A 25,218-nucleotide genomic window follows, 5' to 3' on the forward strand; every position below is an offset into this window, starting at 1 on the left:
CTTACAAAAGCATTTGATTGGCCAATTTCTGTAACCTGATTGTTTGTTTCTTTGGTTTGTTTCGGACGCCATCTTTGAGTACGATCAGTATTTTAAATCATAATCACTATTATTTGATTATAATGTATCTTCATTCTCAAAAGTGTTGTGTATCGCATATATGTGCGGAAATAAAAAAACCAGGCGTCGTTTTCCTGGGAAGAAACAATCCAAGTCAACTATATTAAGGATGCGCGTGTGTGACTCAGCATTGCTTTTACCTGGTACGTGTATAATTATTTATATAGAGCATTTGTATTCATATATATTATTCATAGGAATACAACAGAAGAAATCGTGAAAATATTACCTATCCTTTAAAACCAAAATGTGTCCAAATTGGGCGGTGGCAAAATTACATTAAATTACAGGTAAATGTGATTACACTACATGAAAAGTTTTTGTTACCCATTAAAAAGTTGCTTGTAAAGTGCCATACATTATTTCGAAGGGGTTCATTTACTTGAAACAAATGTATATTGGTTAAGATACTTATAATTAATATTTTGGCTTAAGGCTCCTTAACCGAGATAACCTTTCCAACAAAAAATATTTATATTATTAATTATAAATTATTTTGAAAAAATACATTTAGGTTTAATTTCAAATTTAATTGGTCAGTAGAATGTGACGTCAGAGGTTGGTCATGTGATGCGTATGAAGTCATCGACCAATGAAATGCTTTCCTATTAAAATATCTTCTTTTTAGGCGCCTTTAATGGTAATTTAAACTAACCGATGAAATTCAGCGTAATGACGTTCTCAGCGCCTTCCTGCTGAGACCACGGCAAAACGATTCTGAAATTATTTGTAATAAGTTAACATTCTATATATTACTCTATGGCGTTTAAGGCAAATTCTATATGTACAGCTGAGAAATGGAAGAACAAATTCGGAGGCGCGTTACGATATGTTTGTCGGACGAATCAAATCAAACATCACGTTATGATCTAGTGACATTAACTTCAAAACCAAAAAAGTTACGTTCCACCAAAATAACTGCACCATAGATTTATAATTTTTTGAAAAAGTTGAGGTTTTTGCTTTTTCTTGTTCCATCAAAAGAGGAAAAGCCGCTGAAAGTTATTGCTTGTTGGCAGAAACTTACTGTTAGAATATTCCAACCATAAAAATATGTTAGACGTGGTTTCGACAATTCAAGTGTGGTGATTGTAATGTTCAAGACAAAGAAAGTTCTGGCAGACAGAAAACATTTGAAGATGCAATATTTTAGAACATAAACTCAAAAACAAATAACTGGATCTGAATATGGAATTCAATTCAATCAACCAATTGCAAGGCAAGACCTACATTATGAACTGTTGAAATCAGTTGATACTGGTTAGTTAACATTTAACGAAAAACGTCCACAATTCTCTCAAAGACATGATAAGGTGATTTTACAGTATGACAACGTGCCATCTCATACAGTAAAACCCGCCAAAGAAGTGTTGAAATCGTTGGATGGAAAGTTATATCGCGCTTGCCGTACACTCCAGGCTTACCTCCATCCGATTACTACCTCTTCGCATCGATGGAGCACGCAAAATGGCTCGATGAATGTTTGAACTCAAAGAAGTAATTACTCGAAACAAATTCGGAGGCGCGTTACGATATGTTTGTCGAACGAATCAAATCAAACATACATCATCAAATATATATAATTTAAACCTTTTTGTGTTGTGTTACTATCAACTATATAATATTGATATTTTGGTAGTTCTGTCAAATACCGAAGCATTTGCATCGGTATCGTAAAATAATCATCATAACATTTTTCAGTAGGTTTGCCATCGATTCAATTTTAATTTGTTTTTGTAAATATCGAACACTTCGGTTTCGATAATACTATTCTTGTGCATTGTATTTAAATTCAGAGTTCCCAAATGGCGATTGTGCTATTATTGGGTATTGTTTACAGTTATTACTTGCACTTATTCACATTTCCTGGCTAGTGTAATCTCTCACATCGATTCTACAAGAGTTCTAGTATTATTTTTAAAATCGTTATATCAGTCACGCGGTACAGTCACTATTGACGAATCGATTCTGGTCAAATTTAGGTTTTCGGTAGCACAATATCGATTTTTTAACTGTGAAAACTAATATAAACAAACCATATAAAATCAAAGGATGCCAAGAAGTTAGTTAGGAAACGTTAAGTGACGTCAGTGTTTCGTAATGCGTAGTGGCTAGCTTAATATGGCGAATATTTAAATGATTTAAATGTTTTTAGATTATGTCTATCATATACTATTATTATAAACCAATATTTTTCGTGTGTTCTAGACCGATATATCGCTATCGACTTAATGCGATATATATCGTTATACATAGTTTCGTTCTTTCACAATAAAGCTTAATTTTTTGGTGTAAAACCCCGTATTTTCAATACTTATTATACCAGTTTAAGTTGCATAATATATATAATAAAAAAAAACAATCGATGTCAACTAATGATAAGTGCGGATATGGCTTAAATAAAGCCACCGGTTATTTATACCTCGCCATATGTAAAATAATTGATAGTTAAATATTTTCAGAAATTTGAATTTTACTGGAATGTCGGTTCGGAAATAATGTCGTAAACAGGTCTCAGAGGTCGCTTGGGGGAAGCCTCGATTAAAATACAATGCACAAGGGGTCATAGACTTACAAGAATACCAATATCATTAATATAAAATCGATCAAACGGGTCATGATAAGTAAACATAAGTAATGTAATACCTGAAACATATTAAAATATGTATCTTTGGGAACGAGGTATATTTAGTAGCGTTGGGAACTATCGAGTGTTTAGTAATTGACTACTATTTACTATCGACTGTTTTAGTCGCTATTTTTGGTTCGACTGATTTTACTACTTTCTACCAGTGACTGTTTTCGGTCTGACTGATTTTGTTACTATTTACTATCGACTGTTTCAGTCGTGTACTTTTATTTACTATTTTTGGTTCTACTAGTCGAATGAAACTTTGACTGATCTTTAACGTTCTGGCTCTGTCGTCCTAGCCGCGATCTTGACAAAAATTTGCCCAATTTATGCTTACATACATATGTAATACATGTAGTTTTATAATTTCTTTGGTAGTTTGATTGTAAATAACAAAATATCATATATTAATATAACAGTATTTTGGAACGATATTTTTCAAGATTGTTATTGTAATAGGGTAAAAAGATTAAAATTGGGAATGATAAATAGTAAAATACTTTTGACTGTTGTTATGGCAATAATAGGTAATATTTCGATTACTCTCTTGATTTTTGTTAAAAAATATTTCCGTTCAATAATAAGTAAAGCATTTACTTTAGTTAAAAAAGCTCGAGTAGTTATTGTGCGATAATTTTTCATTATGTCATGGATTAGTTTTTTTTCTATGATTAGGTTTGTGTTTAATTTTTTTTATTTGTTTATTCAGTACTCATGGTTATTGTACATCTTTAGTTTTTAGATTTTGTTTAAGTTCTATTGTATTATCTATGTTTATTATAGTATATTATTTAAAAATAGCAATTAACATATTAAAATATGATAAAACATTTGTGGGGTATTATTCCATTCCATAGAAAAATTCCATTCCTTTTTAGAAATTCACAGAACATTTAAATAGAAAAGTAATTCTACTTCCTTTAAAATGAAATTATAAATTGCACGTTAATAGTATTCAGTAATTATTTTTTTCTTTTCTTTTTTAAAGTACGTGAAGGAATATGTATATTTCCGTCTCGCTTATACTATCGTTGGAAAATATTATCACATTTAAATTAACTGCTCCAAGCAACTATCTCCGCCCTTTCCCCTCTTAGAATTTGTACAAAAAACTCAAATATCTAGAAAACCTATATCTTCCATTACGCCATTACTGAAAAATAATGTATTACCATCAGTCGTCCATCTAGTCAGAGCTTCCACAAGGACCTAATGTATATCTCTATAACGTACACTCGTTTTTTTTCAATGAAATGTCGTTGCATTGACAAACATACGAAACATATGGAGACTGATTATAAACATATTTTTTAACGTATGCTCGCCGATTTCTATGTCAATTACGAACCGATTTTCTTATATTATTCGGAAGTGTACTATTTCCGAGATTGTCCCATTGGAACTAAGTCGGGATCTGATGGCGGAATCCGGGGAAATCGAGGGAAAACCTCAAATTTCAAAGGCATGTATAAAGTTTTCACGTATTTATCTAGACCCGAGTAGTGCTGAGTAGTAGTGCTAGTGTCGAGCCCAAATAATACAAAAAGCTCAGTGCCCAAATATAATTTTGTAACAAATGATCAGTGGTTATAGTTAAAATAATATTGTAAATAGATGAATGGGTATAGGTAGGTATTAAGCTAAATCGTGTGTATATAGTAGAATATAAAATAGGTGTGGTAGATAAGTTAAATAAGGTTTTTGTTTATTTTTATATAGTTGTTACACCGATTATTATGTGTATATTTTATTTAAAACGCTTTTTTTTGTGTGTTAAAAATCTAGGTTTGATTATTTTTTACTTTTTAGTGAGTCCCTTATTTATTTTTTGAAGACGGTTCCTTTTTTTTGTTAAAAATATTTTATAAATATTTACAGACGATGAGAAAGATCCGAAAAGAGCAATAATGGATACTACCACATAATTAATCGAGAAAGATATTTTGAACCTTTTCAAGATCGCAGTTTATTTGTTTGCCAAGCAAAGAACGAACGGTTTTCTGTAGCGTATTGTGACTAGAGATGAAAAGTGGTTCCATCCTCATAGACACCATAGCCATAAAGTCTCGCTAAGCATGTGTGAAATCAGCAACGTGTAGTGTATTAAGAGCTACTAAAATTGAATGAAACTGATACTGTAGATGTCCACCAAAGTCAATTGAATGATGACGTATTGTTACTAAAAAGGCCAGCAATAGGGTTACTCTCTAGACGCAAAATCATTCTATTGCATGACAACGGCCAGTTACCAGAGTTGTGAGGGATGTACAGAGCTTTTCTTATCATCGATTTTGATGACTTGGCTGGCACACGGTTTCAAAATGTCCAAGAAATGCAAAAATTTATCTATGATTGGATAACTACCATTTCAGCATCCTTCTTTCAACAAATTATTATCACGTTGGTAGAAAGATAGAAAGCAGTTGTAGAAAATGATGCAAAATATTTCGATTAATATGTATTGCACCAATTTTTTTTACTAAATGTGTCTGTTTAATGTAAAAAAATAATCAAATAATCACCTAATATTCCAAGGTTTCGGTTTATCTGACTTTTTTCCCTGATCTTTTGATTTAGGGATAAAATAACTGCGACTATAATTTATAAGAACACATTCCGCGCTATCGGTTTAATGTAGAGTTCGCCATCGCTGATTGTGGGTCACACATAAACAATGTTATTTTTTTTCGAAAATGCGGCGATAACGGCCGATATAGATTTCATAACAGCGCAATCGTGTCCCTCTGTGTCATTTTCTCGGGAGATTCTCGGAAATTGGCGAAGGTCAGACCGAAGTTCACGCGGCAACCGTCTTATCCGAAGAGATAAACCGCCTCTCGTCTTCATGGCATTCCGCGATTTTCATCGTTTAACGATCGGACTGGAATACATACTGATAACGGACAATACAACATCACATTCGGAACGTTATTGTCGCTTTTATTATCTAGTTCGTTGAAAACAAACGTTCAACGGACATATTCAATATGTTTTTGACCAATATTCTCGTTTTTTATACTTTTATGGTGCATAAAGTATCCAACAATGATATTTGAAAGTTACTTAGGACAAAAAACTGATAAACAATTTATTTTAGTTTATTTCCCGAGGTTTTTCCTCCAACCTCCAACCGAAAATGAATTGAAACTAGTCGCGTCAAATGAAGTCATCAAATTTAACATCAAGCCAAAGAATTTTTTTTTCAAAATAATGTCCTAAGAGATATCGACACTATCCTTCGGATATCAAAAGTCCTAAGAGATTTCCATATTCTCCTTCGGATATCGAAAGTCACTCAAGAAAAATCAAGAGAATCACAAGGAGATTTGCTGGAAGTTTCTTTCAAGTTGATACTGAAGATTTTTGGATAACATATATACACTCAAAAAAGCAGTGTTAATGTAGACTAAATAAGGCCCAATGTATACTCCTAGATAAATATCTAGATTTTAAGTTACTATCAACTTCTAGTAATGATGCATTATAAAAAAAATTCACAAACTGACACATAATTTCACAAAAAATATATACCATAGATTATGATAATAAAGATGCAATAAGCAGTAACAAACACTACTTCAAGCTACGCTGTCATCTGAGTTAAATTGATGTTTTCGTGTTTTGAGTTTTGTGAATTGAAATTGCTGATTGAAGCAATTAGAAAATAATAAATCAAATGAGATTAATAAGTGAGGAGTTTTTTGGTGCTGTTGGCAAAAAGCGAAACCGTGGTCCATTTTTGATAAACATAAACCAGCTATACACACATAGACTAGCTATTTACATGTTATTTGCGAAAGAGGATAGTTTTTTCCTTAAATTAAGGAAATATTATTGCACCTGGTATTATTTATTTCCATCCATATTTACTGTCCAATATATTTCATTCTCAGTCTACAGACTACTGTAGCTGTTCCTGGGTATCAGATTTGGTTTCTGATGTTATCCCACATTTAGCAATCATAGTAATAGAGCTCCACTCTAATAGCTATATTTAACAGCTAAAATAAATGTCTGATAAATGTCAAAGATATTTTCTTCGTAAATTTGCATCATGATCTTTCATTTAGTTCTGACATAAGGAGCGCATATATAAACTCTTAAACTTCTACAACAATGGAAGAAATACAAGCAAGTGTACCGCAAGGCAGTATTTTGGGCCACTCTTTTACTTATTCTATAGATGTGGAGGAGGGACCACATCAAAGGGAAAAGAAAAGTATTGAAATTGGAATACAAAAAATGTATTGGTTATTTAGAAGAAAATCTAAAGCCGGTAAGTTAGCCGGCAGTGGCTAATAAAAACATATAAATGAAAAAAATTAATAAATGGAAAATCAAAATGTTTTTGTTGTTCCATATTATTTAGAATGAAAGTGTTAAAAATATATTACTTAATTTCAATAACACCTATAATGACCTAATTCCAAACACAGATTATAATAGTTTGGACATACACATATATCAATTCAATAACAAACAATCCTTCTTCGACAAAATATCGTTCGAAGTAAACATTCATCGTGATAATACAGATTCCTAATCAACATTTATGTTATATATATTAAAAATCTCACTTAATTTCTAGAATTATGCGCCGACCAATATGATAAAAAACGATGATACACTGTCACGAGCTTGAGAATCGCCGAGGTCAATGCCACTTCTTCAAACGATTTTTTCGCAAGTTTTTGTGGTTAAAAACAACAAACTCATCCAGTGTCAATGCGCTTCAAAATTAAATCATTGAGAACAAAAGGTTTTGGAAGTTATAATGGATGCAGCTATACATTCCAATGGTTATGGTTAAATTTTTGCTTTTGTAGTGGTTTTGGCTTATAACGGTTTAAATATCCCTCTCCCTTATTTGTAAGTATTGGGTTTAAAAAAGGTATGACCAGTAAAGCATCATCTAAATATGTTTTTGCCTAATTTTTGTTGGTAAGGAAAATTCATGAAAAAGTACATATGCCACTTAACCAAGTGCATTAGAAACATTCATCATCAATTATCTTATTATAGTCATTATTATAGTCATTTGCGCTTTTTGTTTGAAACAAGATATCATGGACATAAAAATATGTATATTTTATATAAATACAATTAGTGTTTTAATCAATATATTATTGTTGTATCATATTGTTATATAAAAAATATATGTTTGTAATCCACGAATATAAAAAATAATGTATATTAACAAACTGCATAGTTTAATGTGAATGACTGTGAATTGATTTTGACGGGTGTTTTTTTACAATTGCGTATGTTATTCCATGGCGAGTCATTATTTTCTATGTCTTTTTAATAGAAACTAGGTTTCAGAAACGATGAACCAGGTGTTTTTTGAGTCATTTCAAAATCACGTTCATTTCAGGCGGTTTTTTAGTCTAGAATAGAAAAAAATCAACAAATTGAAACCCTTTGTGACGAAGTAGTGAACATTATAAAGCCGATTTATGAGAGTTTATAGTCTAAGATCGTACTGACTTAATATTTAGGTTTAGAAATAATAGTGGATAATAATAATGGATCTACGAGTTCATTGATGTGGACTTTTGATCACACACGATTCAATTTCAATCGTATAGTTTTATAGTAGTTTGAATATTTAATGAAGTTTTCATTCCCATTTTAAAAATACTTATCCAGACTTCTTTATAATGTATTATATGTATATATGATATATATATCTAATGATATATATATATATATATATATATATATATATATATATCTATATATATGTATATATGTGTATATGTACACATATGTATATATGTGTATATGTACATATATGTATATATGTGTATATGTAATATATATATATATATATATATCTATTATATATATATATATATATATATATATATATATATATATATATATATATATATATATATCTATATATATGTATATATGTGATATATATGTTAGAAATAAATTCAATAACTATTTGATTTGAAATAACAATTTTTATTTAAAAAATGATTGAATATTAAATGAATTATAATGATGAAATATTAATTATAATGATTAAAATAATGTATATGTTAATAATGTATATGTATAAAATTAAGATAAACTCCAAGCACCATATATATATAAACGTTATATTAAAATATATTTACAGAATTTACATCAAGATCAAGCACCAACAGGTATTTATTACGTAACGTTATTGTAACTCAAAAATGAATGGAACCCAATGTACGCATGCGTCATATCCGAAATTATGTTACTAAATATCGTATCTTCCATGAAACAGTTTTGATTGGATACTTGGGTTCCACATGAAATAATAGTGAAAAATTTAGTGAACATATTAAGGGCTATAAGAAATGACAATCATATATTTGAAAATTATGAAAACAATTTAGATTCAATGTTCGACGGCCTTATGGTACTTTTATAACAGGCTGGATGACTGTAATAAAGAATCACAAAAATATTGATTTATAATAACAATATACTATACATATATGTCTAGTCAAGCACCAATCAAAAGCGCTACGAAATATTAACGTTACTTATCGTATTCCAACATTTAAACTTTTTAGCACCCTCTGAGTTTATTTGGATTATTGATCTTACATTTCACAGTTAAAAAATTAGTTTTGGGCGACCAACGGAAAGAAAAGATAAATGAAAAAATTGAATTGGGAATTATGAAAACAAATAACCTAAATTGGCCAGAATCGATTCGATGATTGAAATTGAAAGCGTAACTGAAATAATAACTCTAAAAAGAAAACTAGAACTTTTATAGAAATGAAGTGAGTGAGCATTTCACACACACTAACTACGAAATATAGTAGGATACGAGTATTGAAGAACATTAAGTAAATATACTATCAGTATAACAATTGGCAAGAAAATTAATAAATACGGGTAATACATTTAGAGTACTCAATAATAGAGATATTTGTAAAAACAAATCGAAGTTGCGGTCAAGATCACATGCGGATGTATTTGACAGGGCTACCAAAATATTCATTTTACATGGTTGATAGTAACTACAACACAGGAAAAGGTTTAAATTATATACATTTGACGATGAAAAATATCTTGGAGCGTTTTAGTGAACTTCAAATCAATTTTATTTGAGAAATAATTGTTAAAAATTATTTTTTAAAACATATCATCTATATCATCTAGCTTATTCGACGTTTTCACAATACAACACATTTTCTACGCATTATCAGTATCAACCGAAAAATTCTTCTGTTTAGTTTTGAAAAAATGTCTGGGTTCAACAAGGTTGTGTGTGTTTATAATAAGCCACCGTGATAAATATGTTATGATAGCGGATTTAGCGAATGTTGTTGTTAATTAGTTCGGAGAAACTGGCTGTTTCTTCATATCGCGCGACAGATTTCTCGGAACTATCGAATCTCCATGCAAAGTCCATCACGGTGCTTTTGTGATCCCAGGGATCGAATCCTCACTTATCGGGGATGTGTTTGTTTTGATTTTTTTCTCGATCGAGTTATTTTAAGACAGCGTTCCGTTCAAAACATCTCGCAGCTGAATCACTCCGATTCCGTGGTTCTACCGTTCTAGCAGATTCTATAAGGAATCAACAAGTTGCAGATGACGAAAGCAATCTACGTAAGAGAATCATTCAATTACAGATCAGAAGTCCGCAAATTAATTTTTAAATTGTGCTTCAAAACAGACATGAAGCAAAACAAAAAACAATAAATCCATCTCTATTTCAGAACACGTAAAATCTTCAAGAATTTAACCAAACAAATTTATGTTCCAGAAATTAAAGCTGTAAAAAAACCGAATATTTTTACCTTTTTTTGACATTTACGATTTTAACACTGCCCTGGGCTGTCAAACAGTTTGACAGCAATTTTTATTGTACTGTGGCGACCGCCACGACCCTTTAGGCCACCACGAATTCACGACCAGCAAGTTCAAAGGTTGGCAACGCCGGTGGATTGGTACCATGCAGTTCCAGGCGATAAAAGACCATCACGACGACGTCTCGTTCTCTTTTCTTTTCTCCATCCCCTTGTAACAGTACCACTTCCAGCGCTACCGTACTTCCTCTACCTAACCTAATATCCTTTCAATTCTCATGTCGACCACATGTACAATTTAATATTAAAAATAAACAGTATTTCTTCAACCAGTGTTTTCAGTTCTCGTGCAAATTCCTCCCAAAAATAGTAGTGAGTGTTCTGATAAATAATCGCAGTTGCAGCCACACATTTCGACCGACTGACCGACCCAAGACGAACATTACTACAGTACTAAATAAAATATTCTTAACAAAAAAATTGAACCGACTTCAAAAAATAAATAACGAAATCAGTAAAAATAATCAAACTTATACTTTTAACACAAAAAAAACATTTTAAAATAAAATATGTACATAATAATCGTTGTAATAACTAAATAAAAATAAACAAAAACCTTATTTAACCTACCTACTTATTATATTCTACTATACATATATATATATATATATATATATATATATATATATATATATATATATATATATATATATATACAATTTAGCTTAATACCTACAAAAACCTATTTATCTATTTACAATTGTATATTAACTACCACTAAGTGGATACTTTGAAGTCTGGGACGTCTAGATATAAGGATTTGGTTTACATTAGAATATATTTAAACTTTTAGGGGAAATTAATAAAAGAAACACTTCTACACTGGATAGAAACCAAAGCTACTAAATTATTAGACAGCGTGGAGACTATAAGATGTGATATATATAATAAACATTATATAGGTGTGTAATATTAATAACCAGGGGAGTTTTATGGAAGAAATAATATCTTACACCATACCAAGTTCACGAAAGGCGAAAAAACTATTTATTTGTACTGGTGATTTGCATAGTGCGGAGCTACACGCAATGGCAACAGAAAATTGATAAAGACGACGAGATATTCATGCGCGTCGTGCCGCTGCGTTCATTATCGCCAGTCTCCCAATTGGATTCATCATGAGTCGTGATTGGGGTCAAAGAAAAGAACGTGTTTAGTTTTTGTTGGTCGTCCAAATTTTTATCGATAATTATTATAGCAGTTTGTTTACTAAATTACTACTAGAACATTTATTATTTCTAATGTTTTGACAACGTTTCGAAAGAATCTCCTCATCTTCAGGTCTTGTATGATTTTCTGGTGATAGACATCCTCAAATAATAAAAAGACAGATGGTATTCAAACTTCACGTCAGTGTAGGACAAATACTCCAACAACCAAAAAATCTTTGGAACTGGGAATTTCTGAAACGATTTTAGACTGGATATATATATATATATATATATATATATATATATATATATATATATATATATATATATATATATATATATATATATTCAACATTAAATCTAATAGTCACGTAATGCATAAGTAATATAGTAAATATAAGTAATAAGTAATGCATCCTCTAAATATATAATAAAGAGGAAGCCAGCACGTGAAATTAACGGAATAGAAAAGGTAACTAAGAGAACGCAAGACATTTTTTTCTCAAACATAAATAGCACGTCTGGCAACGCGGGATTCTCCAACTAAATTTAACGCCGCCTTCGTCGGCGGTTGTGTAATATTATTAACAAACACACTTCGTCGAGCTTCGCGCCATTACAAAAATACACCTGCCCGATTAGCGCGGCGCTTGATTACGAGAGAGGGGCGCGCGCTTGATACGAACGCGAAGGTCTCGCCCAAAAATGTGCGTTATCTTCATTATTGTCATTATGACACCCGTAACGCTGCACATTCGCGTCTATTAATAACGAGGCAATCGATACAAGATCGATAAGAAAGCGATCGTTTGGCGGATATCGGTTTTGTGGTCACGTTTGTTTTAGTGATGGACCTGTTTACTGTCGAAGGAGTTTGTTTGTTGCTGTCAAAAAGGTTTTGAAGATTTTCTACACGTCCATGTGTTATTATTATTTTTTGATACTTTATTACTATATGACTGTAGCATCCTATTCAACTACAGATGAAGAAAGAATATTTTGAAAAGAAAACATTGTTTTACCTTGAGGCATGTCGAATTTTACATCGTGGAATAACAGTCTACAAAATACTCGGAAATATAACTCTAGATGTTGAACACGGGCGGGGTGCCAGCAGAGCCAACTAGGACATGATAACGGATATCTGGCAACCCCGAGACGTATATCTGGGAGATTGAAGGGTATTCAGTGACTGACCATCGTTCAGTTCAGACGTGCCACCATCGACCGCCTCGTCTACAGGTAAACCCAGGGCCGTTTTTTTCTATCTATTTGTATTTGCAATATTTTGTAATACATCAATAAATAACGGTCACAAACTGTTTCATTTTGTTTTATCTCTATTCACCGAGCCTTATAATTTACCCTAAAGTGTTATTATGTATCAAATTGCATCGGGTACATTTTTAATCAATTTCATGTTGAACTCCCACTAGCAGGTTTCACTTTTCATCATTCAGCATTTTGACACCAAAGCCACAAAGCGCTCTAGATAGCCAAAAGAAATTGAAGATGAAGACTTGAAGGCATTAGTAGACTGCAATTGATGCGTTTGTGTCGATCACTGCGCAAAAACGGTTGGAGAACAAGAAAAGACACAACAATGTTATTCTTCAGCATGACCACGCTGGACCCACGTTACAAAACCGGTGTGCAAACATCCTTGGAAACAAAAGATGGGAATTGTTACTCTACCCGCCGTATCCTCCAAACCTTACTCCCATTTACTATTATTATTTGTTCCGACACATGAGTAGTGATATATTTTCACTTCTTATGAAGATAGCAAAAAATAGGTCGATTCGTGGATACCTAAAAAATGGGAAAAAGTAGTGGCTATCAATGAACAATACTTCGAATAAAATACATTGTATCCATTTTTCACAATAAATCATAAAATTTAAAAAAGTATCTTGAATCTGTAACAGAATCCTTCAAAATTAATTCTCAGTGCTCAATGAAAATGAGCAACAAGAAAGGATTTATCATGGTATCTTTGCTCTTTCACTTATAACATTCTAATATCGCATTAGACATGCCAAATAAGAGCAGATCAGATTCAAAATCAGTAACTTCTATTGGTTAGTCGGAAGATACTAAGTAAGGAGATTGGTTTATCAGTCAACTATAAAGGCAATTTGGCCTTATAGAGTACTAATATGGGGTTGTACTAAGTCACTAGCAATCCAACGCTACTAAAACAAAGTTTAGAAGCTGAAATAAGGTTACTGTATCACAGCAATGTGGAAGCGATACAGTACGCATGATAACACGCAGGAAATTAGAAGATTGAAGCGAACCAAATCACACGAACATGCAAGTGTTGTTCTTGTAATTGAGGAACGGTAATTTAATTTTAATATGGAAAATACAGATGTTGATGCATTTATCCCGCTGTTGCCTTGCTTGTGCATTTTTGCGAGTACAACAGAACAATAGTAACAGATTAATTTTTTGTTAATCAATATATATATATGTAATTAAAAATTAATATATGCACTATTATTTAAAATAAAACTAAAATTTACAACGAATTCGCTAAAAATGAATACACTTTCCTATACACGTTGATGATGTTAGGAACTGTGGATGGTAAAGGTTTGCATTCAGGAGCTATTATTTTAGTGGAGTTTCAACTATCAAATAATTGATCCAAGAATAAAAGTATATGGCCGTTTGTGTAGATTCTTTTGGAAAGGGATTATTTTCTAAAATTAAAAAATAAATATTTGATATTTTATATGATTATTGATATGAATAATCGTACCTCAACTTACAACAAAACACGCTGTAACGATTATAAATTAATTTGATGGTTAATCCAGTCAATTTGGGATTTTTAACTTTACCAACCATTTTTTAAAGACAGTTAAATCCTTCTTCGAAATAAAACGATTCTGTGTTTCTTTACTATCTGGGTACACAACACTTTCTAGATCGAGACTTCACTTTACTTATTTATCTATAAAGTACTACTGTCTTAGAAATACTAATGAACTAATAACTTATTCTCTAAACGTTACAAGAATCTAAATTCCTAAATAAATCTTTTCCCCAAAATTTCCTATCTTCTAATATATTAAACATCTATTTCTCTATGTCTTAGATCATGCTGTGAGACTTATTTTGAGTTGTAGTTTGTTTGTTTGTAAATGCGACTTGTGGTTGTTCTATAGCTGTAGGCAGAAATATATATATTCCGTAATGATAGCCATAGTGACTGTGACATAATTGTTAGGTGTTATCTATTTAAGGTAATTTAATATTAAAGACGTACACACTAAATAAAATATTGAATCGTTGATATAAACATTCCCACTGACAGCTGACATACATATTAGTGTATCATAGAATAGTAGCTAACAATAAATAACAATCGTTTATAAATATAACGCAGAACAGCGTGGTTTTTCTCTACGGCAGCGCGAAATCACCGTGACTGTGCAAATGTGATGTGATTAAATTAAAACGAGTTAGTGTTCTTTAGTCATTCACCAGGTGCCACTTAATGTATAATATCGACTTATTATTCAATACCGATTCTCGGAATGGAGGAATTCGTTCTTCGAATTAACAGATATAATAAGTTGGATTTTTTAACACGGTAATTTAAAAAGGACAAAAAAATCTAGGATGATTAACGTGAAAATTATTAATATAATGAACGTTAGATATATTATTATATAAAATGAAATGTAGATTTCAGATTAAAATAAAAGGCTGTTAATCCACAATAACATACATTTTTGTTCTAATCTCTCATAAAAATGATACATTATCTTTTCTGTCTCTACAAATCCAATGAAAATGTGATGAGAATGTTGATTCAAAATCTAATCCCCTAATTATTATTTTCTAATAAAATGGATCGGGTATCAAAATCAAACAATATAACGCGAAATTAAATAACATTAAGGTTATCTTTTATATTTTGGCATTGTGGTAAACTAGTATTGAGGTAAAAGTAATGAGAAATTCCAGCATTTGGTTATGATTTTTCTTAAATATCAAATATCTCTCAATAGGTGTAAGCATCAGTCAATATTTAGCAATATATATGCATTGATGTCTCATAACTTTATTATTAATTTTATTATTAATTTATTTTTAATGATATATATTTTACGTGTATCTATGAGTTCTACTTTCTATATAGTTTTAATTGTAATTTTTCGTATATTAAATAATTATCACCTAAAAACAGTAATAATATTAAATACAATTGAACATGCCCTCTTAAAACAATGTTTTGGAAGAAGCAAAACAGCGAATGAGACAAGATATCTACAGAACAGGAATTTAAATTTATCATTATTGAAAAATAAAATATTTTTAACAAAAAAATTACAACCGACACCAAAAAATAAATAAGAAACTCACAAAAAACTAAAAATAACCAAACTTGGATTTTTAACACAATTTTTTTTAAAATTAAAATATGTAGATAATAATCGTTGTAATAACTAAATAATATATTATATTATACTATATACTCGTAATTTAGCTTAATATCTATCTATACCCATTTATCTATTAATAATATTATTTTAACTACCAACTGATTAGTTTGAAATCGGTGCCGAACCCAATGGGACCACCTCGGAAGTGCACTCTTTCGAATAAAAAAAGAATTTTGAAAATCGTTCCATAATTTACCGAGAAATCGACGAACATACATTAGAAAAAATATACATTCAAACATAGAACCTCCTCCTTTTTTGAAGTAATCGTAAGATGACACGAAGCCTAATAATTGATAATTTACTTGTTTTAGCGAACATTTTCCGTGTTATTTTAATTGTTAACAGAAACACAAACATAACGTAAATGTTTGAACAAATCCTAACCATAAAGTTTCGTGGAAAATCTGCGTACAAAGGAGCATCGCAGATCGCTTTTGAGAAATGCATTTTAACACTGACTAGGCAGATGTTTAATTAGCTTCTAACGAGAACTAAATGATAAAATGACAGGATAAATACCATTACTAATATTTCAAATATTTATTCCTTATATACTAAATCTTTCTGGTACTTTTAGTATGTAAAAACAATTAGTACTTTTATTACGCTTTGTATTATAGTTTGCTTGTATATAAAAATTGTGATGTATAGGAAAAAATGTTATAAAATTCGGCTTATTGTATGTTTTGTGGTTTCTAAAATAACTATTTTTTATATTAATATATTATAAATAAATAAGAATCATAAATCAAAATAAATAACATCACAATAAAATATGTTTAACATAAAAATGAACCAACATTTATTGCGTATTTTATTATTATTTTTGTATTGTTTGGGCTTAACACCGACAACAAACTGATGAGTTGGTAGTATTAAGCTAAATTGTGTGTATATAGTAGAATATAAAATACGTGTAGTAGATAGATTAAATACGTTTTTTGTTTATTTTTATTTAGTTATTACAACGACTATTATGTACATATTTTATTTTCAACCGTATTTTCTGTGTTAACAATGTAAGTTTGATTATCTTTTAATTTTGTAATGAGTTCTTTATTTATTTTTTGAAGGCGGTTCAATTTTTTTGTTAAAATTTTCTTATTTTTCTCTTTTTAGTGTTTAGTGAGATATTTACTCAATAAATTACGCAGTTATTTTATTAAGTATTACAATAGATAACCCAAGTAAAAGTGCAGTCGGTATGAGACAAAATATGAATAAAGAAACAATGATTGAAAATAAGTAAAGCTTCAGACACCGAGGTCCGCTAACTAGTCTAGGTGATTTGACAAATTTTCCAACCAAACTAGAACAAAAAAGCAAAAAAAGCAAAGTTGCTGGCCTCGTTGAGAATCGAACCCGCGACCTCCGCGTGTGGACATAACCATTACACCATAGAAACAGTTGACAACAACAAAGCGCTTACAAAGCAAATTTAATGGATTTTATACTGAACTACTTCCGATTTTTCGACACATTAGTTTAGCAATAACATTATACACAAATATCTGATTATGATTTTAGATCAAAAAATATGTGAAAACTTTGTACATGCCCCTGGAATTTTAAGTTTTCCTTCCCCCAACAGATTCTAACTTGGTTCTAATAGAACCATCTCAGAAGTGCACTTTTTCGAATAAAAAAAATTCTGAAACATACACTTAAAAAATATATATACAGCCGAATATAGAACCTCGTCCTTTTTTAAAGTCGGTTAAAAATTAACTGCAAGATCTATTGGACGATAACATAGCTCGAACTCCCAAAGAGCTTAGCAGTTTATCAATCAACTGTTTTCAGGTGTTATGGGAAAGATCCAAAAGGAGGCAAAAAACTATCGCTTAAACTGACTGTTTCTATTTCCGTTTCAGCTTTATTTCATTAATTGCATGATAATTATCTACATCAATCTGAGCAGGTGTGAGTTGAAGGAGCTAAATGCGATGAGGAGTTTTTATTCGAAATACTATGAATATTGTATCTTTCGCGAAGTTCGCAGTATTACCATTCCTTGTTGAATTTACCAAATATACGGCAGGACATCTGAGATTAAAAAGACCTTCGACTGCAAATTGTTTATTGTCTGTTTTTAGCGATGGGATTCCTCAATATTCAATCTCATATTACCAACCATGTCTGTAGGTAATGCAGGTACCTACTTACTACTTGAATTATGGAAAGGATACTTTGCAACATTACATATTGTGCAACATTACAATGATTTATAATTAAGAAACGCCTTCATACCACTCTTGAGTACCTTCTGGCTTTCCATAATCCCGATTACAGTAAGTAGATTGTACACTGCGAGAGTTTTTGGTAACAGTATCAATGATTATTTTCGGTTTCTTACTTTTTGAAATAGCGAACTTTTATTTTGCGTTGTCACAGTACCTTAGAAATATTTTAAAAACATTCTCAAGCTATGAAGCAACTTTTTAACTATACAGGATTGTTCAGGTTATAATTGATATCAAAAATCACTCAAGTTGTTCAAACCAAACTAAACCAAGCTGAGATATGATGGATTTAACATTATATCATTGTAGTTAGATAATTAGAATGTATGCTACTCTGATCAAAAAATAGAAAGACCAAACAATTTCTGAATCGCAGTACTACATTAACATATCGAATCAAAGCTGATAGATCGGGAAGCCCGGACCAGATGACGATTGTGCGTGTCGAATGACGATGACCGTCATCTTGCAGCGGATAGAAACAGCGGCCAGAAAAACAAACATATATCGTGCCGTTACATAAGCGAATATCTTGTTTTTTTGTACTGGTTCTTGTCGAAATATCCTTCCAGGAAGACCAGTCATATATACTGTTTGCTCGGTTGCGGCAAACTGGTTTCTGACGTCTACGAACAAGCGTAGATGCGTTCCCATATATTATGGTGATTTACGATCAAAAACTAGTATTAGCATATCGTATTTTTTATTTAAAAGTTGGGACTTGTTGATTTAAAAGTAGCCACAATTTTAATTTTTCGTATATAAGTATTAATTTCATGGTTTAAGAAAATATCAGATTATTTTAAGTGGCAGTTGGACGGAGGAAATGTTCTCTGTTGGGCTTTGAAGGAAGTATAGAAATACTATTACAAATTTTCTATATGCTCTATTTTGGAGCGTTTTAAAGAGTAACATTGGTTATATTTGTGACGAAATTATGATATCCTCGCAAAGACAAAATAAAGACTGCCTATTGATATTATTTTGGTAGGAAAGTAGGAAATATATGGTGTGCGTTCTGCGATAACATAAGTCATGGATTACATATATATGTTACTCATGACACAATAGTGGCCGAATAGTAAAATGATTAATAGCCATTGCTGTGATATAAATTTTCTTTTTTTTAAATTTTTTTTTGAGTTTCTTGATTTCTATAAAAGCAAGATTGTTAAGGAAAATAATAACCATGAAATTCACGAATATTTCACCTGCTATTTGACCTATTCCATATATACCATACCCAAAGTATGTATTAGTATAAAAGGACGACTTAACGTCTTCCACATTCCATGACCCTGATTTTGAAGAAAAAAAATTCGTACAAAACGAGCCAATCGGAGATCTTGATTTGTCATAGGAGAAAGTAGAATTTCTAGGGTAAAGGTTACTGCAAAAGAATCTTTCGCAGGATGACGTCAGCGTCTCCAAGTACATGGAGTGTTAACGTGATTACCTTCCTTTATTCGTTTATCTTAAAACAAAATTGGTAGGAATTGACTCATCAAGTGCTAAAAATATTTAAATTCTTATTCTGTTTTAGTTAAATCAACTTCTCCTTGAACAATTGAACGAAAAATTTGGTGTTGGTGATATATATATATATATATATATATATATATATATATATATATATATATATATATATATATATAACCTATATTTTTTATTTTTCTTCACTCGTTTTGATCTAAACAAATCCCTACTCTTAAAACCATTCACGCGCTATCTATCTATCTATCTAATAAAGTCCTAACTCGCGCAAATTACTTAATGGTTTTGAATAAACCATTTAACATATACATTTTAGGGGACTCCACCGACGACAATCTCCGCCATCGTTCGTTTGTTTATCGGATTTGATTAGATTCACCATCTACGAGGATCGATCTCATCGACGGGGGACCATTGGGCCGGATCCGAAATAGAATCGATATGGCCCTGGGTTCGCGTTTTATAACCGATAAAACATATTTTAAGAAACCCGTCCGATTCGATCGCGATTTCCCTCTCCTGTTCGCTATTAATAGACGCAATTTACATCTTGGCAGCAGCATCCATTGATGCAATTTCGTCTGCGTTTATTTAAAGGCTGATATTTCTTAATTCGTTCACTATCAACGTTTAAAATTGAAATAAATGCATCCCAACAATCAAATGAACAGCTTGTACCGTTAAAAAGTTTATATATCGGGAAATTCGTTTATTTTTTTATTTATAGATGATAAGCGGACGATATGAGTTAATGATGTATGTTGGAATAACACATAAAATAATATAAACAACTGTCCTCGATATCGAATGCTTTATTGGACATCTTCAAATATGTGTCTTGAGTCCACTTCTGTATCTGCTCTGCACGCTAATACCCCAACCACAAAAGAAACAATACTTGGAACGTTTACCGACGCTATAGTCATTATGGCAATGGACATATAGTCTATTCAAAGTTATTTTGTACATCGTCATCAAGACGTTTCAGTTAATTTGTAAATTCGTTTTAGAATCAGACATTATTTTCTTTCTCATTGTATTCTAGTTAAAAAGAGACTTAATGCTGTCTGATTAGTTCGAACACGTAAACGAATGAGCCTGTCAAAGTCGTTCAGTTATCAGAAATACACAAAATTCTTGAAAGCAATAGCGATAAGAGATTATAACTCTAATCTAAAAACTATTGTGGCTGTATAATTAACTGTAGTTTTTAGATGTACTATAATGCTAAAGTAAATTATATTTGATAGTTATAATTGATAAATTTTGTTAAAAATCTAATTTTATCAAAACTGATTGTTACTGCGGCAACATTGTGACGTTTTGACGTCACAAATTTAGATGACGTATGTACAAAATAACTTTGAATACGCTATATCTTTGTGTAGAGCTATGGTAAAAGTATAAAAACTAATCAACAATATCCACAGAAAGACTAGAGACTGGAAAATACAGCTTAATAGCTCCAAATCTATCCATGTCAATTTTGAGTTGCTGTGAAATGACGAAAACCTAATTGTACCACTTGAGGGATACCCCATATCGACCACAGTGTCGATTGAAAACATCATTTTTCAAAATCAAAATTCTATACTTGTTAGTTGGAAGATCAAAGAGATTGGTTTATCAATCAATCATAAAGCCAATATGGGACTACGGGGTGCGAATATGGAGTTGCGCTAAACTACCAAAGCCATTAGTAGTCCAACTCTGTCAAAATATAGTTCTTCGGTTAATTACCAATGCTTATCGCTAAGTAACCAAAGAAGAACTGTACGATGACCTCAAAATTAACTGGATCTACCAACTTATTCAAGATCTCCACACAAAACATTAAATAATTTTATTTCATTACAGCAATTCGCAATATATCTTAATCTTTCGACAAAATGTGACACACTGGACTGCATGTTAAACTGAATAAGCTTTTGCAATATACGCACTTGCATCTGCTGAAATCATACCTCACAGACAGACATTTTATTGCGAATAGAGTGACGAATACACTGACTTACATCCAATATGTTCGGGTGTTCGCCAAGGCAGTATTCTTGGCCCATTGTTATATCTATTGTATACAGATGACCTACCGACCTCAAGAAACATTACTGTTGCAACATATGCTGACGATATAGTGGTTTTATCATCGCACGAGGATCGAATATCAGCCACAAGAAACCTCCAACTTCATCTTAACAAAGTCGAATTGTGGTTGAAAACGTGGCGTATCAAAGCAAATGAAACAAAATCTACCCATGTGATAATCACCCTTTGTAGAAGCACATGTCCCTCAGTAAAACTGAATGATCATGAAATTCTGCAAGCAGACAGCGTTAAATATCTGGGAATGCATTTCGATCGACGTTTGACATGGAAAAAACATATAATGAAAAAATGCAAACAGCTAGGGGTTAAACTAAACCAAATGTACTGGCTGATAGCGCGTAAATCTAAATTATCATCAGATAACAAGGTTTTAATGTATAAGTCAATACTTAGGCCTATTTGGACCTACAGTATTGAATTACTTCAAATGATAGATATCCTCCAGAGGTTCAAGATTAAAGTGTTGCGAGTCATCGTCGATGCCCCATATTACGTGTCCAACAAACTGATTCTGCGCGTTATCCCCATAGAAGCCATAACGAGTGTGATTCGGAGTGTTAGTGCGAAGTACTCTCAACGACTATTAAAGCATCCCAATGCACTCGCCAAATAGTTAAATGTGCGCGATGACACTGAGGTGCGTAAGCTCAAACGCAAACTACCATATGAACTGATTAATAGACACATATAGTGAGACTGAATAATCTCTAGAATAAGCTAGAATAGTTTTTATAATAAGTTAGAATAGACTTTAAAAAAAGTTAGAGTAGAATCTAGAATAAGATTTAGATTATAAGTTGTACAATAGATCACTCACTGAAGTGATCTTCTACATGTCAGGATGGTTATATTATATAACTGAAATCATATAATAATACGTATAGCCCACGGGCAGATTGTTGTCGTTCTAGGAAAAAAATTTACCTATCTACTATACATATTTTATATTCTACTATAAACATACAATTTAGCTTAATACCTACTTAAACCTAATGATCTATTTACAATATAATTTAACTACTACCAACTGATCATCTTGAATTCGGTGCCAAGCAGCAACAATATAAAAATAATATAATTTTGTGATATATACAAAAAATTTAATTACCAACAAAACAAATCTAAATTAATATAAAATATGTATGGTAGATAGGTTAAATATGGTTTTTGTTTATTTTTAAATAGTTATTACAACGATTATTATGTATATATTTTGTACTAAAATGTAAGTTTGATTATTTTTAATTTTTAGTGAGCTCCTTATTTTATGCCTTGTATGGTTTAAACCTAAGTATATCTGAAAGAATAGAATAATTTGTATTTAACTAAAAAGAATAATTTTGATTTGCCAAACCAACATTATTTTCTTGGCAATCCAACGGTAAATTTAAGAAAATTCCGTATTTTTACAGTTTAAAATCAACAAATAAGTTATCTACAGACTATTCAAAATTAAATGCGAACAATCGATTTATCTATCGAGGTTTGGAGACAGTCAACAAAGTTTTTTTCCACTGTCCAAAACAAAAAAAAAACGTTTTCATTCATTTTGTTTCAGATAGATTGGTAGTAAATACATTTTTTTTATCAAAAACGCGTGAAACGTATCTGAAAATCACGTGAATCTTATTAGAATTATACAAATTAATTGAAAAACTTATTTTGGGTACAAGTCAATGTTGTGTCTATCGATACATTTTTATTATCAATAAATAAAGCTTAAAAATTAACAAATAACTAAATAAAGACCAGAACAAAATTTAAATAATCAAATTAACTTAAATCGTATAAATGAAAAATGCTAACAATTAAAAACAAATACATTCTGAACGAAATTAGTATTAGAGCCATTATATTGTAAAATTAACTAAAATGAAATTTTGATTGAATACTACAAGTAAAACTATTCATGTTTTGAAAACATATTAATAATTAAATATTTAAAAAGGACAAATGCTAGTAAATATTTTGTATTTTTTCATCAAAAAATATTATTTTGTTGTTTTTAATTGCTATAGTTGCAGTTACAGTTCCGTTTGTTGTTATTTTTGTTTCACATATTTTTTATAAAAAAAAACGAAAATTAAGTGAAGTTTAAATTCATATGTCGTTTCATATGTGTTTTTTTAATTTCCAATTACTTAATTGATTAAATTAATTGAATACCTTACATCTTCTTAGACCTTATTTAGAAAAAACGTAACTCTAAAAATATCACTGATAAAATAACTTATGAACTAATATATGGGGATAATTATGGATTAATCAAGTATGCCTTGAAATAAACTAATAAAAAAAGAACGAAAATAGAAAGGGTGTTCTTTTGTTTTATAAAATAATATACATAACTAAACAATTGAAATAAATTAATGAAAAGGATGCATGAAACTAATAAAACAAGGACCGAATAATAATTTAATATTTAAAAAGGGCAAATGCTAGTAAATATTTCGTATTGTTTTATCAAATAATATTATTTTGCTTTTAATTGTTATAGTTACAGTTATACTTCTGTTTGTTGTTATTTTTCGGTCACATATTTTTTATGTAAAAAAAAAGAAAATTAAATGAGGTTTAAATATGTCGGTAATCAGCAACCAAAGATAATCATAATTAGAATTGATCGTATTCAAAACTCTTAATTATTTTAATCATATTATATCATATCGTAAAATGTCTAAATTTATGCAATAATAATTGAATTTTTTTTTAAATTGCAGGGCTGATAACTAGGTATTGAATATATTCTTTTTAGATATATTATAAAAGTAATATACACCACTAAATAATTGAAGCAAATAATGTTAAACATTTAATAATCAACCAGAATAAAGTGTAGCGAGTCATCGTCGATGCCCCATATTATGTATCCAACAAACTGATTCAGCGCGATTCCCCATAGAACCCATAATGAGTGTAATTCGGAGTGTTAGTGCTAAATACTCTGAAAGACTATTAGTGCATCCCAATGCACTCGCCAAATAGTTAAATGTGCGCGATGACACTGAGATGCGTAAGCTCAAACGCAAACTACCATACGAACTAATTAATAGAGACATAGAGTGAGATTTAATAATCTCTAGAATAATCTAGAATAGTTTTTAGAATATGTTAGGATAGATTTTAAATAAGTTAGAACAC

General features: G+C 30.8%; 1 protein-coding gene and 1 long non-coding RNA gene across 27 annotated transcripts in view; both read right to left on the minus strand.

Annotated features, from left to right (window-relative positions):
- The window catches only part of Hnf4 (Hepatocyte nuclear factor 4), a 149,386-nt gene that overhangs the window by 24,486 nt on the left and 99,682 nt on the right, over positions 1 to 25,218 (minus strand). The window lies entirely within an intron of this gene.
- LOC143200720 (uncharacterized) lies at positions 4,192 to 8,414 on the minus strand. The gene is made up of 3 exons (XR_013006793.1): positions 6,048 to 8,414; positions 5,933 to 6,006; positions 4,192 to 5,869 (listed from the first exon to the last, which is right to left on the minus strand). It is a non-coding gene; the product is annotated as an uncharacterized LOC143200720 (long non-coding RNA).

This window comes from Rhynchophorus ferrugineus, unplaced genomic scaffold, assembly GCF_030347505.1.
Source record: "Rhynchophorus ferrugineus isolate W39M unplaced genomic scaffold, kcgeb_rfMv2 rfM8, whole genome shotgun sequence".
NCBI classification, from domain to species: Eukaryota; Metazoa; Arthropoda; class Insecta; order Coleoptera; family Curculionidae; genus Rhynchophorus; species Rhynchophorus ferrugineus.